This window comes from Drosophila albomicans, chromosome 3 (genome assembly GCF_009650485.2).
Source record: "Drosophila albomicans strain 15112-1751.03 chromosome 3, ASM965048v2, whole genome shotgun sequence".
Classification (NCBI taxonomy): Eukaryota; Metazoa; Arthropoda; class Insecta; order Diptera; family Drosophilidae; genus Drosophila; species Drosophila albomicans.
Window position 1 is genome coordinate 52,525,768 of NC_047629.2, and position 16,074 is coordinate 52,541,841.

The window sequence follows — 16,074 nt, forward strand, 5'->3', positions numbered from 1 at the left end:
GTTACGATCTGTAGCGCATTTGTACCTTAACAAGCAATTTCCACTTGTAATATAAATTTTAATTACACCCAACTTAATTAAAGTGATAATGTTCTAGCTACTCTATAAGTAAGTTTTTTTTTATTACTCGTTTACTTTAATGTATAAATATTAAATAATAATAAACATGTATATTTGCTTATGCAGTTCTTTAGCCTTCCATTTAAGTAGAAGCTACTTCAGTTTTTAAGCTGTTCCCTTTCGCAATTTGAGCTCATAAAATGAATTTCGTTTTCCACCTAAAAATCAGCCATAATTTTTGCTAAATTTTTTATTTTACTGGCAATTTAATGTTGTGTCGTTCTCCGTTGTCTGTCGTTTGTCGACTGTCGATCGCCCTGTGGCTTTATACAACTTATTGTGATTTCAATTTCAACCCAAGCTCTTCTGTCTGTCCGTCCGTCTGTCCGTCCGTCCGTTTGGCAGCCTACAGATTGCCTGTGTCTGAGTGCGTTTGCGTGTTCCTCATCATTTGTTTGCAATGAAAATAACACCAACATAAACAACGATCGACAGGCTGCGCCAGTTGCTGGGTCTCAAGAGGTCTCCACTTCGGATCCAGGGTCCAGGGCAACACCAAAATGTCGATGGCGATGTCGAAGCGGCATTAAAATGCATAAAACCCGCTGCGCATGCGCTTGACCACTTGCGTCTTGGTCAATGGCAAAATGGTAAATGGCAAACTGCAAACTGAAAACAGCAAACAGCAAACGGCCCATGGTCATGTCCTGCTCTGTTCCAGGCGCCACACCCTGCTGTGGTCCAGACTCAGTCATTGACTGCCATCACAGCCGAAAGTCCAAGCTCAAGCCTGCGTCTGAATCTGAATCTGATTCCGATGCCAGCTCGTAGGCGGCAGCCGCGTTGATTTGTTGCGACCCCAAAGGTAAATGGCCTCAAAGTTATGTCAAATGCTGAGACAGTTCTTTAATTGAATTTCTTTCGGAAGGGAAAAGCTTTACTGAAGTGTAAACTTAAAAGCCAAGTTTATGGTGAGGAGCTTTCAGCAGCTTTATTAGGGAAGTGAAGAATGAACGCTTTTGAGTCATTTTAGTAACATGAATGTAAATGGTTTCAAAGTTTTGTCAAATGCAGAGACAGTTCTTTAATTGAATATCTTTCAGAAGGCAAAAGCTCCACTGAAGTGTAAACTTAAAAGTCAAGTTTATGACGAGGAGCTTTCAGCAGCTTTATTAGGGAAGTGAAATATGCAAGCTTCTATGTCATTTTAGTAACTTGAAACAGTTACTTAAGATATTTGAAGTTTGATATTTCAGTAAGAAATCACCTTATAATAAATACAGATTTATGTTCACTTTATTTTAATTCAAATAAAGAATTTACGTAATCTGTTCTAAGGTTTTGACATAATTAATATATAGATATTTTATAATAAGATTTGATCACCAACTTTTGATAAACTTAAAAGTCAAGTTTATCGAGATGAGCTTTCAGCAGCTTTATTAGGTGAATGAAGAATGAAAGATAATGTGTCATTTTAGTAACATGATGAAGTATGCTGCCTACTTAGGTAGAAAATACCTTATAATACCGACTATTAAAGGGAACTTTTTATGCATCTTAAGGTTAAAATAAGTTAAGACTAAATGAAATTTTCAAAACAAAACAAATCAAAAAAACAATTTTATACAACATTTTTATTTTATTCATTCACAAATAACTATTAAAATCTATAAAAAAGCTAATATGTTTAGCTTGTTGGCTTATGAGGCTTTAACTACATTAATGCATTAACATTTTATAAAATGATTTCCTCAGCAAATTTTTATGAGGCAGGTGGCATGATTGTAATGCTGTATTATAAATATATTAAATTTCTAAAACATAAAAAACATACCTATGTAGAATATAACATTAGTTTAAGTAGAAATAAAATAAACGTACATCAAGACTAATCCAATTTGAATTAATAGACATTTCAAGTATGAAATTGCCACTAACTTTGCTTAAAGCTTCAATCAACTTAATGTGCACTCAAAGTCACTTTGGAATCACATTAAAATGCTGCTGCTAACTAACTTAACCATAACTCTGTTAGTAGTCTGAGCTCTGCTACTAACAGTTAAATTTTATGTTAACTTTCAGAACATTCTCTTATGATTTACATCAATTATACGTTGCATTCATTTTAAACGCTTGCTTAAAATTCTTAAAATATGCAGCTCGAAAAGATTATAAATCGTAAATTAAAATATCTCATTTCATGCTTCACTTTAATCCTTCAACTTTTTGTACACTCAAGTCACTTTGGAATCACATTAAAATGCTGCTGTTAACTAACTTAACCATAACTCTGTTAATTGTCTGAGCTCTGCTACTAACAGTTAAATTTTATGTTAACTTTCAGAACATTCTCTTATGATTTACATCAATTATACGTTGCATTCATTTTAAACGCTTGCTTAAAATTATTAAAATATGCAGCTTGAAAAGATTATAAATCGTATTTAAAATTTCTCATTTAATCCTTCACCTAAAAAAAAATCGAAGCACTTTTCGAAGTGTTCCCCCTCGCGATATTGGCCAAAAAACACTTTACAGTTTATTACGGCTGATTGAAATTTGTGGAGCCCCGTCGTGCCCCAAAAAAAAACAAAAAGATACAGAACAGAAAAATTCATGAAGAGTGCAAATGTGTGTTTGATGCGGTTCGCAGGTGTTGAAGCAACTGCATTTTTATGATAAGATAACGCCCCAAATAAGGCGAAACTTTAATGAGCAAAGGGCAGCAACCTGTGGCCGCTGCATCAACAGCAGCAGCAGCATGTGGCAAGAGTCGTTGCAACAGCAGGGGGCAGACAGTCAGCAGAATTTTTTGGAGTTCGACTGCAGCCCGTGGCGAGGCCATAAAGCTTAAAACATAAAACATAAAACGTAAAACATAAAACGTGAAACGTTTAAGTGCCGTTGGAAGAGCAGAAGAATTATATAATCCAAGAAACTCTCAGACTTGAGATTAAAGAGAAATGCAGTTGCGCCTGTGGTATTGCAATTTGAGTTGTGGGCAACCAACTGGGAGCAATGCAACGCCCACACAGCCAACATTGTTGCAGCAGCCAGTATTGGTTGCCGATTGTCTGTGTGTGTTTGTGTGTTGCCAATGCCTAGACAAGTGCGTGGGCCAAGTTCCTGCCACATACAAGGGTCGCCAGACAGTTGCCCGGCGACATCTGCGCCAGCAATCTCTCCACGAGTCCACGACACAAGCAACAAGCAACCACAACGTCAACAACGTTGTTGTCTCTCGCTTTATAAGGCAAACGAGCCGACAGCAACTCTTTGTGTCTAGAGTTGCAGCTGCGCTTACTCTTGTTCGAATGTTCTATACAAAATCTGGAGAGGATCAGACCGAGCAGGGCAGGGCGTTGGCTGCGTGGGCAAACCTATGCAGGTGTTCCATAGACTGATGAGCGCCATTAGCAATTGCAATTGTCCATAGATATTGCTGCAGTTCTTGGCTGGCTGGCCACGCCTCGTGAAGTTAATTTAAAGGCGCCAACTGACAACAAATTCAAATTAAATGCGTGGCGCGTCACATAAATGTCGCCTTGTGTTTAGCATGTATGCAAATTATGCACAGCCAGCACAACAACAATCACGACAACAACAACCAGCAGCAGCAGCAGCCAACAACAATGGTGACACATAAAATGCAAGCAAAGGTTGCTGCTGGTCAGCAACAGCTTCAGCTTCAGCTTCGACTAGTTGACCACGTTGTCATCGCAGTCGTTGTTGTTGCTGTGGTTGCTGCTGCTGGAGTTACTGTTGCCGTTGCTGCTGGCCGTTTATAAAGTCAAAGGGGGCAACATGGCGAGTCTTAACTGACAGACAATTACGCTAATGGGACACAAATGGCAAATTAATTAGCTGCGGGGCCACAACCAGCAGGCATTGTGCTGCTGCTGCTGCTGCTGTTGCTGCTGTTGCATGCCACCACTCGTTGCAGTTGCAACGTTTGTTTGAGCACATAAATCACCGATGATGGCTGCAGACCCAACACAGCGATAATAGCCAAAAGACTCCTTTCCGCTTTTTGGCCAAAGTCAAGTCGAGTCAACTCGAAGTCAAGTCAAGGATCTGCCCATAAACAATATTTCATTCAGGCCTCGTCGCACTTGCCACAACTATTTGAAGAATGTTGGCAAAGTTTGCACACAGTACGAGTAACTCAGCTGCAAAGCTTATCTATATTAAATCTCAGTCGCTAATTATAAACAATTTGTATAATTCCTGTTTATAATTGTTACACGATTGCAATGAAACTAACTAAATTGCTAGATAATCAACTGCTTGTTATGCAAACTGGAATTTTGCAAGTAAATCAATTACATGAAAACTGTAACAAATGAATGAACATAGCTTTTTAAACAATGATATGTTTATTTGAAAATTGTTGTCTATTTTTAACATATTTATTTGGCGACGCATTGTCAAAGACAATAATCATAAATAATAAAACAATAACAATATAAAATAATTTTTAAAAAGAAAACTTCATATCTGAGAGCTCAATCTCTACTCTTTGTTAAGTTGATATAAATAATTTAAAATAATAATAAACAAGTAAGAAAGCTACAACCAACTATGCTCAACTATGAAATACTCGCTACCTATTTTTAATGAAACTAGATTCTACAAATTTACCAAAAATATACTAAAATATACTAAATGCTATATTTGGTATAACTATAGTACTACAGTAGTACTACATTCAAAATATACTAAAAAGTACAAAATATACCAAATTGTCAGCTAGTATATTTTATAGTCGCTTTTTGCCATGTAAAAATATTTCTTAAATAACTTCGGCAATTATTATCGGATCACAATTTACTATTAAGGATTCTTATGGTAAATACTATAATTCTTATTAAATGTACTAAAACTTCAAGAATATATATACTTTATGTGGTCGAAGATAGTAGAACTGTAAGAGCTAATAATTGAATTTCACAATTTCTTTTAATGTAATGTATTCATAAATATTAATAAGAATTTTTTCCTAGAATTAAAATTATGCACCCAACCTTTTGTCTATTAAAATGAAAAGCCTATAATTATAACAATCCTGATCACAATGTTTGGTTTACTTAATAGCAAAAGTCTCATGTAATTACTTCTTTAGTTAGGTACAAACTCTCACCTTACATTAGTTTATATAGTATGACAAACCAAACCTCATGATACTTGTAGCGTGAACTCATTTTCATCCTTCACTAAACTACTTTAAAAATATTACAAAATCATTGCAATATATTATGAAAATAACAGCAAAAGTAAGCAGTTTATTATATGGAAATCTTACTTAATAAAAGTAATACACCAAAGAAATCTTTCCCACCAAAAAGTGAAAACAGTTTCTGTACAAAAATATGAAGAAATAAAATCTCATTACTTTATTACTACTTTCGGTAACCACAACGTATTAAAAGCCACTTAAAAATATGATAAATTTAAATGCGAAAATAATGCTGTAATGAAGTCAGCTCATTATAGACTAAATATAGTTGCTGCTGCTGCTGTTGCTGGTGGTATGATTACCATCGGCAACCAGAGTAATGACAGAGTCTGCAATTGCGGCAACATTAAAAGTGATGTCCTTTGGCGAAATGACTTTCAAATCATGTTGACAATTGCAATCGCCACAATGATGGCCAACAAGCTGAGATGATGATGAACCAGTTAGCCATTGCCAATTGTCTGTAATTTCAGCTGTGGTTGCTGTTGTTGCTGATGTGGTTGCTGCTGCTGTTGTTGCACAGGTGTCGAACTGACGAACTGTTGAGATCAGGTAATCAATGCACTCAGCTGCACACGTAAAATGTAATACATCTTGTTTATTATTGTTGCCAGTTGTTGCAGCAGCAGCCACAGCAGGTTGTTGCTAATTTTTTTGTGGTTGCAGGTTGCTGCTTGCTGTTTTCGGTAGCTGTGTGTGAATATGGTGCCGCCTCTTTGATTATTAAGCGAGCTGCAGGCGCAACAGCATGTAAATTGTATGCAACAGCAACAACAATAACAGCAACAACAACAATAATCTCCATAATTATAAAGCGCAGCGACGACAACAATGCTAACAACAGCAGCAGCAACTATAGCAACAACAACAGCAATGTGAACAATGGCAACGTTCTTATCGCTTACAACTTGTTTCGATTCCATTGACCAACTATGGACAGGCGGCGATTCAATGCTTAATTTGGCCAAAAGGCGCATTGTTGCTGACTGGTTGCTGGCTGGTCAAGCGAATTGTTTAATTGTCGGCGTATGCGGCGCCATAAATGCGCCACAATGCCCAGACATGGCCAACAAAACGCGACAACGCGACGTCGCAGACAGACAGACAGCAGAGAACCTTCCATAATTGCCCAGCCAGAGACAGAGACTAAAAGTCAAAGACTTATTGATGCACTGCCTCGCCAAAGTCTAATGATAGGTGCTGCCACATAAAAGTGAAAAGCAACCACAGCGAGCAAAGCAATTGGTGTGAAATTGGCCTTCGTGGAACAAAAGAGAACGAAACAAGTAAGAAAGTCAAGTGTGCTCGACTATGAGATACCCGCTACCCATTTTTAATAAAGGCAAAATATTGCGGTATTATTTTCAAAATATATCGAAAATACTAAAAATATACCAAATGGTATGTTTGGTATATCGATATAGTACACCATTCAAAATATACCATAGTCGGCACAATATACCAGATTGTCAGCCAAAGCAACTCAGACCCCTAGTAAGTAGGCGTTTTTACCCATACAAAAGTATTTCTTTAATAACTTCCACAATTATTATCTGATCGCAACCAAAGTCTCAGAAATCATAACCACTAAAGTTGTTATTGTATATACCAAAATTCGCAACTCTAGCTTTAAAATTAGGCTTGTTATTCGATTTTTTGATTTGCGGGAGCGGAAGTGGGCGTGGCAAAAATTTGAAACAAACTTGATCTGCATGCAAACACATAACAAATGCTGTCGAAAAGAAATTATAGCTCTATTTCTTATAGTCTCTGAGATCTAGGTGTTCATACGGACAGACGGACAGACAGACAGACGGACATGGCTAGATCGTCTTTATAGGGTCGGAGATGCCTCCTTCTATCTGTTACATACATTTCCTGCCGGCACAAAGTTATAATACCCTTCTACCCTATGGGTAGCAGGTATAAACACAACTTTTGGCCGTGCATTGCAATTAGATGCGAGAGGTTCAAAAGGTGTTGCCACAGCGCTGAGCATTTATCAGTGCAAACAAGCGTTAAGCGCTAAGCGAAATCCTGGCTAAAAGCGAAAAAAGCGAAAAAGCGAAACCCTTTGGCGGCCAACGGGCAACATGTTCAGCGAGCTAATAAGGATAATTGCATCGCCCCAAACTGGGGCGTTAAGTGAGCTTCGGAAAATTTGACAAATTGCCATCAGACTGAACTGGAGTCGACGTGTAAACGGTTGCAGGTGTTTTGAATGGGCGTGGCACAACACCGAACACAGCGAAAGAGCGACCCAAAGGCCAGTCAAGAGTCTGAGTCTGAGTCCTAAATCCAGCGCCCAGCGCGATTTGTATCGCTGTCCAATTAAGGCAGCAACATGCGGTGGCAGCAACATGTTGCCAACCAAAAAGTATGAAACTTTTTTAAAGCGATATTGCTAACGAAGCACTGACAATGAGCGCATATTGCCGTCACTTTGACACTCCCGCGAAAAGCGTGTAAACTCAGAGAATGAAACGAAATGTGAACAAAATTCATTACGATTTCGATTTAAGTTGAATAATTATTTATCTAGATAATGCTCTCCCTCTCTTCACCTCCTCCTCCTCCTCCTCCTGCTCTCATTCATTCATTTGCTGCAGCTTTTGCTGTGATTCATATCAGCGCAATTGCAGGCGTGTCAACGACAACCAGCAACGATTGCTGCCGTGGCTGCAGTTGTTGTTGCTACCACTAAGCTGTTGGCTGTTGGCTGTTGGCTGCTTGGCTGGCCATATGCATTCGGCTGAGCCCCAAACTGAAGCTCAGGCTTGACATAAAACAAATAGACTGTCAGTTTATGTAGCATTTGGAATGACTAAATGTTTCCCCTGATTGCCTTTTTTCTTGTTGCTTGTTGCTGCCACGAGTTGTATTCGATAGGAAATTAACCAAGCAACGCCAACCAGCAACAGTTGCTGCCAGTGAAAAGTGACAGCCAGCTGGATTTACTTATTACGCTTAATAATATCGCTTATCTTTGCCATCGATTATATGAGCAATTTATTGCCGCCAGCTCATATCCTGTACTGATACATTTTTATTTGATTAAATGCTTAATATTTCACTTTATCTTGTTATCATTTGGTTATTAAATATAATAAATAGATTTATCAACTCAATTGTGGTTAAATCTTAAATTTATTGTTATTACATTATTATACAATTCTTCTTACTAAATTTTGTTTCTTTATTTTCACTGAACTTAGAATTAAGAAATTTACTCTTTTGCTTAAAAAATTTTCTTTTTTATTTATGTTTGTAAACTATCTCTTTAGAATAATAATTTGTATATTCTAAAGTGTTATTTATAATTAACACTCGTAAAAGGCGATAAACAAACTTTAACAAAAAAAGCAAGTGAGAAAGCTTCAATCGAGTGAGCTCGACTGTGAGATACCCTCTTCACATTTTAAAGGAAAGCAAAACAGTGTGACAAAAAATATACCAAACAATTATACCAACAATTACTAAAACATACAAAAGAATTTATTTAGTATATTGGCATACTATAATTTTCTTCAAATATACCTAGCCAATACACCAAAAATATGAAAATGTAGTGCGACATTATTCTTAGTATATACCAGAATAGTATACTAAAAATACTAAAGTATACCAAAACTTTTATTTGGCATATTTGTATCCTATAATGTGACATATCATAGTGCGACATTATTTTTAAAATGTACCATGGTAATATACTGAAAATACTAAAATATACCGAAATCTTTATTTAGTATAATGATACACTGTATATACATACATACATACATACACATGTATTATTATTCATTTAAGTGGCGAATGGAATATAATACTATTCAATATAAAAGCTAAACTAAACACTTCAAGAAGTTCACAATATACCATAGAATTTAATATTCAAACAATAAATAAATAGATTTCAATTTGTGATAAATTTTGAATTTTTTTTGATTATATTAATTATATTTAAATGTGTTTCAGAGAAATAGAAGATATCTGTGCCACCTTTTCCTCTATAATTTTTCATATGATATTTTGCTTGTGCGATTTTTAGTATTTGCAGTCTTTTATGTCATTTATCCCTTAATAACTTTTTGGTTTATTTTGTTCTAATTATTTCAATAATAGTTTCAAATGGATTTTTAAATACTTCAAAGTAAAAATATGCTCTTCTTACATTATAAAAATTTCATTTCTAAATCTACCGATTGCGCTTACTTTCACTTACTCCCCATCTATATACTTATTTACTTATCTGTATATGGCTAATTCCATGACGGAATTTGTCCCGTGCGAGACTTTTTACAGCCAAAATAACATAAGATAACATAAACTGAAACCATTTTAATAATAAGTGACTGTTATTCTTAAAGATTTAGATAAGCACTATAATTAGGGCTCAGATTGATTTTAGGAACTTATTCCGTTTTCCGATAAAATATATAAATTCGTTAATTTTTTTGGTTTGCGTACGAATTTGTTCATTTTTTAACTTATCTTAAAGCAGAAATGAATTCGAAAACCATTTTTAGCTCTAATTAAAGTACTGATTTAGATCTAAAAGAATAACCTTTTCTTATTTTTAAAATTGTTTCAGTTTATGTTATTTTCACTGCAAAGAGCGTCGTTCGTGACAAATACGTCATGAAATTACCCATATTATATTTCTAACTCAACACTTCCTCATTTGAAAATTTCACACTAGACTAGATTTATATGTTCTCTTTATATTTAAATTTGCTAATCAATTTGCATAGCCATTTTAGCTCAAAGAATGCGAATAACTCCTCCAAGTTCAATTACATTTTGAATTATGTGCATCGCTGCTTTCCTGCCTCATCTGGTCCACCATCTGTCCTCCTCACTTCTCTCTCCCCCTCTCGCCTTGGCCAACATTCTTGTTGCTGTAATGAGCCTTAATAAATTGCCGCGGCTGATGTAATGGCAATGTGTGTGTATGTCATTATATCTTGATCTGATTAACATAACTCTGCGCTGACTAATCAAAGTAACTCCCCTGCACCTGTTGTCAGCTGTCAGCCGCCGCCCACTGCGACAATTGTGGGCGTGTCTCTGCTGCGGTTGCATACTTAGCATATTTCATGCGATCAATTCAATTACAAGACCCCAAGACAGAGAAAGAGATACTTCTCGTATCTGCTGTTGATTGTACTCGATACCAATTTTGCTTAGCTCCGCAGCGGAAGCAACGAGGCGATGGGGGCGGGGGAATTAAAAATGCGTGAAAGCGTCGATGCTATGTTATCGCCCAGACTTGTTGGTTGGTTGGAGAGCAGCAGCGGCAGCTCCATAAATAAATCAAAGCCTGGGGAGCATTTCAACTGTGGACCAGTTTCACTTTAAGAGCGGCTCAATTGATAAAAATGCAAAAGCTGCAAGCAACAAAATCAACTCAGCAGCAACAACAACAACAACAGCAACAACAAGTGGCGGCAACGACAACTTTGTTAGGCAACGGCAAATTTTAGCCAAGATTTATGTGGCCATAAATGCGATTACAGAGTTCCAGCGAAACGTCAAAAAAAGGAAAAAAAATAGAAAGAGAAAAAAATAATAAAAATAAAAAAGGAGAAACAAAACTGCGAGTCCAGTTTGCACTTTACATGGTTTTGTAATTTATTTCTGACGCTTCGATTGCATTCTAATGACAAGTGCAGCAACGTCGACGCCGCTGTCGACGCCAACGTCAACGCCAACGCAGCAGCTAATGCCAATTCTTTGGCATAATTCACAGAAAGTTGCCGTTGCCTTTGCAGTTACGGTTGCTGTTGTTGTTGCTGTTGTCGTGTCTGCTGCTGCTGTTGTTGGTTGTTGCTGGTTATTGCTTGTTTGCTTGTTGCTGTTTGCTTTTGGCTGCTTGCTGTTTGCTGCTTGCCACTGGCGGCGTTCACACTTCAAATTGCCAATTTGCATATTTTTGGCATACGTAATGCAACAGCAAACAGCTAAACTAAATACAAGACTAAGACATACCCTCGAAATGTGTGCAATAACAAGTACTCAACTTTAACTGTGAAATTGATGAAGTTAAATACTAAAAATTCAGTCTGAAGGCCTAAGGTGCTGAGGCTTGACTTTAAACTTATTCCTAAGCTGATCATTTTTTATAATTGTCCTTTGTTCATTTCTAATAAACTGAGATTGAAAGAGTATTTAATTTTAAATTTAAGTTATAATAAATTGAAATTAAATACTCATTCAATCTTAGTTTACTAGAAATGAACAAACAAGGACAATTAAAGTTGAGATTAATACAAGATATGGTAATTCCACTCTAATGAAAGTTAAGGTTTTTCAACATCATATTATTAAGTTGTCAAAATTATAATATTTCATTCACGATATTATTTAGTGCCAAAAACTGATTGCATTAAATATAAGTGCTATGATCGATATTTAATTTGTATAGTATATACGCTTTACTACAACGAATTTTAAATATTTAGGCAACAGAATTCCTGACTTATATTGTACATAGTAAAATATATAGTCATATACAGTAGAATCCGGTTATAGCGACTTTCAAGGGACCGTCGTTATATCCTGAGCACCTACAAACCAAAAGTTGAAAAATAAAATTTTGTTTATTTTATGGTTGCCATTGGTTTTTAAAATGCAACTAATTAGTGTTTTAATCAATTTAATTTGTATGGGGACCCTCCAAGTCATCGAATTTTCGTCTCAAAAACCGGACGGACGCTATAAGCGGCGTCGTTATAGCCGGATTCTACTGTATTTAGAAAGTCAGTTTTAGTTTCTAGAAACTTTTTTTTTAGTTTTAGTAGTACGTAGTCTGTTTTATTTTACCATTTAATTATTTTATTTAAAAGTATGATATATAAAATGTAATGATACATCAAATTGTTGCTTACTCGTTTTGCTAAGCAGCTAAAAAAAAGTGTGTTACTTGTGTGACTGATTTAAAAATTGACAATTCGCTTTAAATTCATTTAGTTTAACTAAGAATTCAATTTAAATAACAATACAATTTCTTACAAATATTGCAAAGCATGAAAAGTGAAAATATATTTTAATCCCTACCTAATACAATAATAATATACGTAGCTTTTACTTTTTTTGTTGAACAGCAATAATTTTGTCTGAAAATTGTGTTTATAATAGTATTTTTCAATTTCAAACGCGCAGATCGCTAGCACTGCTATTTCAAAGTTTACAGCTGTAGATATATACGTATACTTTTTTTTTTTAAACAGCTATAAGAATAATTTGCTGTGATTGATTTTTAGATAGACAATTCGCTACAAAGAATAAACTTCAAGTTGAAGTAAACAATTAAACACATAATAAGCAGCAATTAATTATTACTAAGCTAAGTAAATGAAGTGTTTGTAAGCAATCTAAAGCTGATGTAGAACCTATTAACTTTATGATTTAAATAGCAATCATGCCGCATCGAGACTGCACTACAGAGTATGTGCCACAAAACGTTTGTTGCATAAATCAAGTGTCTGCGCGTTTTCGGCGCGTTTATTATCGCTCGCCTGCATCTTTTGCTGGCAATTCATCTCATTCTCATGCACACACTCAGATTTCGGATGTGGATTTCGATTTGGTTATAAAAAAAAAACAAATATAAATGCATTTGCCATAATTAATTCCATTTGCACATGCAAACGTTGCGCATACGCCTCGTAGACCAAACCAACAAAAAAAAGAAAAAAAAACAAAAAAGCTGTTAAAATTGAAGTGTGCAGCTGACTTATCGTTTGGGGCGCATTAGACACGCCCACTGGCAAGTGTTGTTGTTGTTGCTGTTGTCTAGCCTGGGAAGCTGTTGATGGCTTTGCTTTCGATGTTGCTGCGACTTCGACTTCGAGTTCGACTTTGGCTGCTGCTGTCGATGCTGATGTTGATGTGTTTTGACTTGTGCGCTGATTTACGGCCCAGCGCCTGCCGCGCAGCAATTTGTTTGACTGCCACAAAGCAAGCAGCAAGCAAGCAGAGGAGATGTTGCCAAGGCCAACAGTTGCTGGCTGCAACAGGCTCAAATTAACGCGCCAGTCGCCACATAACTTGCCGTACGCATAAAACATGTTAAGTAATCAATTGCTGGACGGTACAATGCAATGGAAGCCAAGTGTTCATTGCCAATGCCAAAGGCAATGTGCGGCCACAGTTGCCACATTTTTAAGGGCTACCAAACACGTGCAACAACTGCTGTTGCTGTTGCCTGCCTTTGTTGCTGCTGCTGCTGCAACTTCAAAGTATCCTGCGGCATAATGCGCTTAATAAACCATGAATCACTGTCCAAGAGCCTGTCAGGCTGTCTCGACTGCGCCGTCTGTTGCCTGCTTGCCTGCCTGCCTGCTTGTTGCTGTTGTGTCTGGGGGCAGCAACATTGATTTTGTCACGACGCAAACACTTTAAAGCAACAGCCAACAATTGCTAAAGTGCGCGCGCTGCGTCCACGTCCAAGTAAATGATGTGCGCATGTGATAAAGGGCTCCGCAAACGAGCTGAGCGCAGACTCCAAACTCGACTTTGACTTTAACCCTAGTTGCTGTTGTCGTCGTCGTCGTTGTTGTCGCTTGAGTGGCATAAAAAACGACTTGCACTTGGACTTCAGAGAGAGAGCGAGAGAGTGAGCTCCATGGGGGCTATCAACATTCTCAGGTGCGCCAGGTCTCTTTTGTTTCTTTGCCCATGGCCAATGGCTCTGCTTTGCACACACACACAGCTTCTTCTTCTTCTTCAGCTGCAGCCAAAAATTGTTGTTGCCAGTTGCGACCTAAAGCCCACCATCCGTGCCTAGTTAAGTTGTTAGCTGCCCTCGGGGAGCAAAGCCAGCGAAATACTCCCAATTGCAGTTGCAATCCCAGTTGCTGCTGCTGTTGCATGCAACTTATGCAAGTTCCCTTTCGGATCCAAGCCATCCGCCATCCAGGCATCATTAATCAGCTCGGGTTCATCAGCGGCAACATGGTTCATTAGCTTTGGTTAGTTGTTGTTGCTGTTGTGGCTGTTGTTGCTGGCGTGCCCATTTGGCGGCCTGCTGTCGACGATTCTAATCATAAGGCACCAGCAGCGACAACAACAGCAGCAGCAGCAACAGTTGTTGCGGTTTTCCTACAGCAGCAACAGCAGCAACCACAACCGCATTGCTCTCTCGTCTGCCGCAAGTTAATTGGCTAGAAGTTTTACATACATACTAGATGCAACTCCCCAAAAACTTTGGCGGCAAAGCAGCGTCTGTTGTTGTCGTTGCTGCTGTTGTTGTTGTTGCTGCTTCGGCTTATTTGGTAGCAACGTCAGCGAGGCATTATCAAATCCCGCTGCTCATTGTTGTTGTTGTTGCTGCTTGTGGTTGTCGCTGTGCCTTATGCATATTTACTCGTTCGTATGTTGCCCAAGCCCAAAGACTTTGGCAGTGATCTTGTCGTCGCGAGTGCCACGTCTGATTACGCTGACAGTTTCCCGCAGCTTTAAGCAGCTACTGTTAGTTGCAACAGCGTGGGAAACTTTGCCAACTTGGCCCAAAAACTCAACATGTAAGAACGCTACTGTTCTGTGTCTGATTCACTGAGAGATACTGGGTGGACAATTTAAGGGGAATACACAAACAATTGCTTATCATTCATACTTAAAATATAAATACATATATATGAATACTTTTTCCCCATCAAAACTTATATTCTTCTTTAATTTAACGTTTAAAAAAAAACAACATTGACCAACAATATTTTCTTTAAACACATTCACTTGTAAATGTTTTTGTTTTATTATTTGAATAAAATGTTATAATTATCAATATTGAAATGATCTCTATGTTTTAGATTACATTTAACTTTTTATGGAGCGGTTAGAGACTGTGATTTTATTCATAATAAAGAAATTAAGTTACATTGAACAAAAAAAAGTATTGTCAACAAATTTGTTGTCTTAAGCTCTTTTAGTCGCTGAAATCTTGGAGTTTTATGCGGCGGACAGACAGGCAGACGGATAAAGCGAAATCCCTTTGACTGATGCTGATTCTAATAAAGTATTCTATTAATTTCACTATCAATTAGATCAATTTAGTTGGAATTCATAAAAAGAAGTATTCTCGCTCTAGTATGGTGGCTCTAGTTTTTATAATCTCTGAGAAATTAGATTTTAAATGGGCGGACAGACAGACAGACGAATAAAGCCAAATCGATTTAACTAATGATGATTCTAGTAAAGTATCCTGATTATCAATATCAAAATGATGGTATTTGGCGTTAACATTACATTAACCATTTTATCGAGCCGCCAAAATAAATTTAGTAGCTTTTGATACAAAGAATTGTCAACAAATTTGGAGTCCTTATGAATTTTTTGTCCCTAAGATCTAGAAGTTTAAATGGGCGGAGAGACACAGACTGATAACACAAAATCACCTGAACTTATGCTGATTCTAATAAAATATTTTGATTATCTATACCAATTAGATTAATTTGGTTGCATTTAATACAAAATAGTATTCTCCACATATTTGGGGTCCTTAACTTCCTATAATCTCCGAGATTTAGGGTGGCGGTCATACAGACAGACGGATAGAGTAAAATTATGGTGATTATAAGTATGCTAATTATATACTATTAATTGAGTTGCATTTAATATAAATAAGTATACTCCAACCAAAGGCAGTCTTCAACTTCTTATAATCTCTGAGATATGGGTTTTAACTAGGCGGACAGACAGACAGACCAGATATACCCTACCGGGTATAGAAAAATGTTATCAATGTCATGGCAAAATGCTTAAGGGAGTGCTAAGCT

The 16,074-nt window shown here is 37.0% G+C and overlaps 1 protein-coding gene across 1 annotated transcript in view; it reads right to left on the bottom strand.

Moving 5' to 3' along the window:
• The window catches only part of LOC117569322 (uncharacterized), a 191,158-nt gene that overhangs the window by 121,399 nt on the left and 53,685 nt on the right, over positions 1–16,074 (bottom strand). The window lies entirely within an intron of this gene.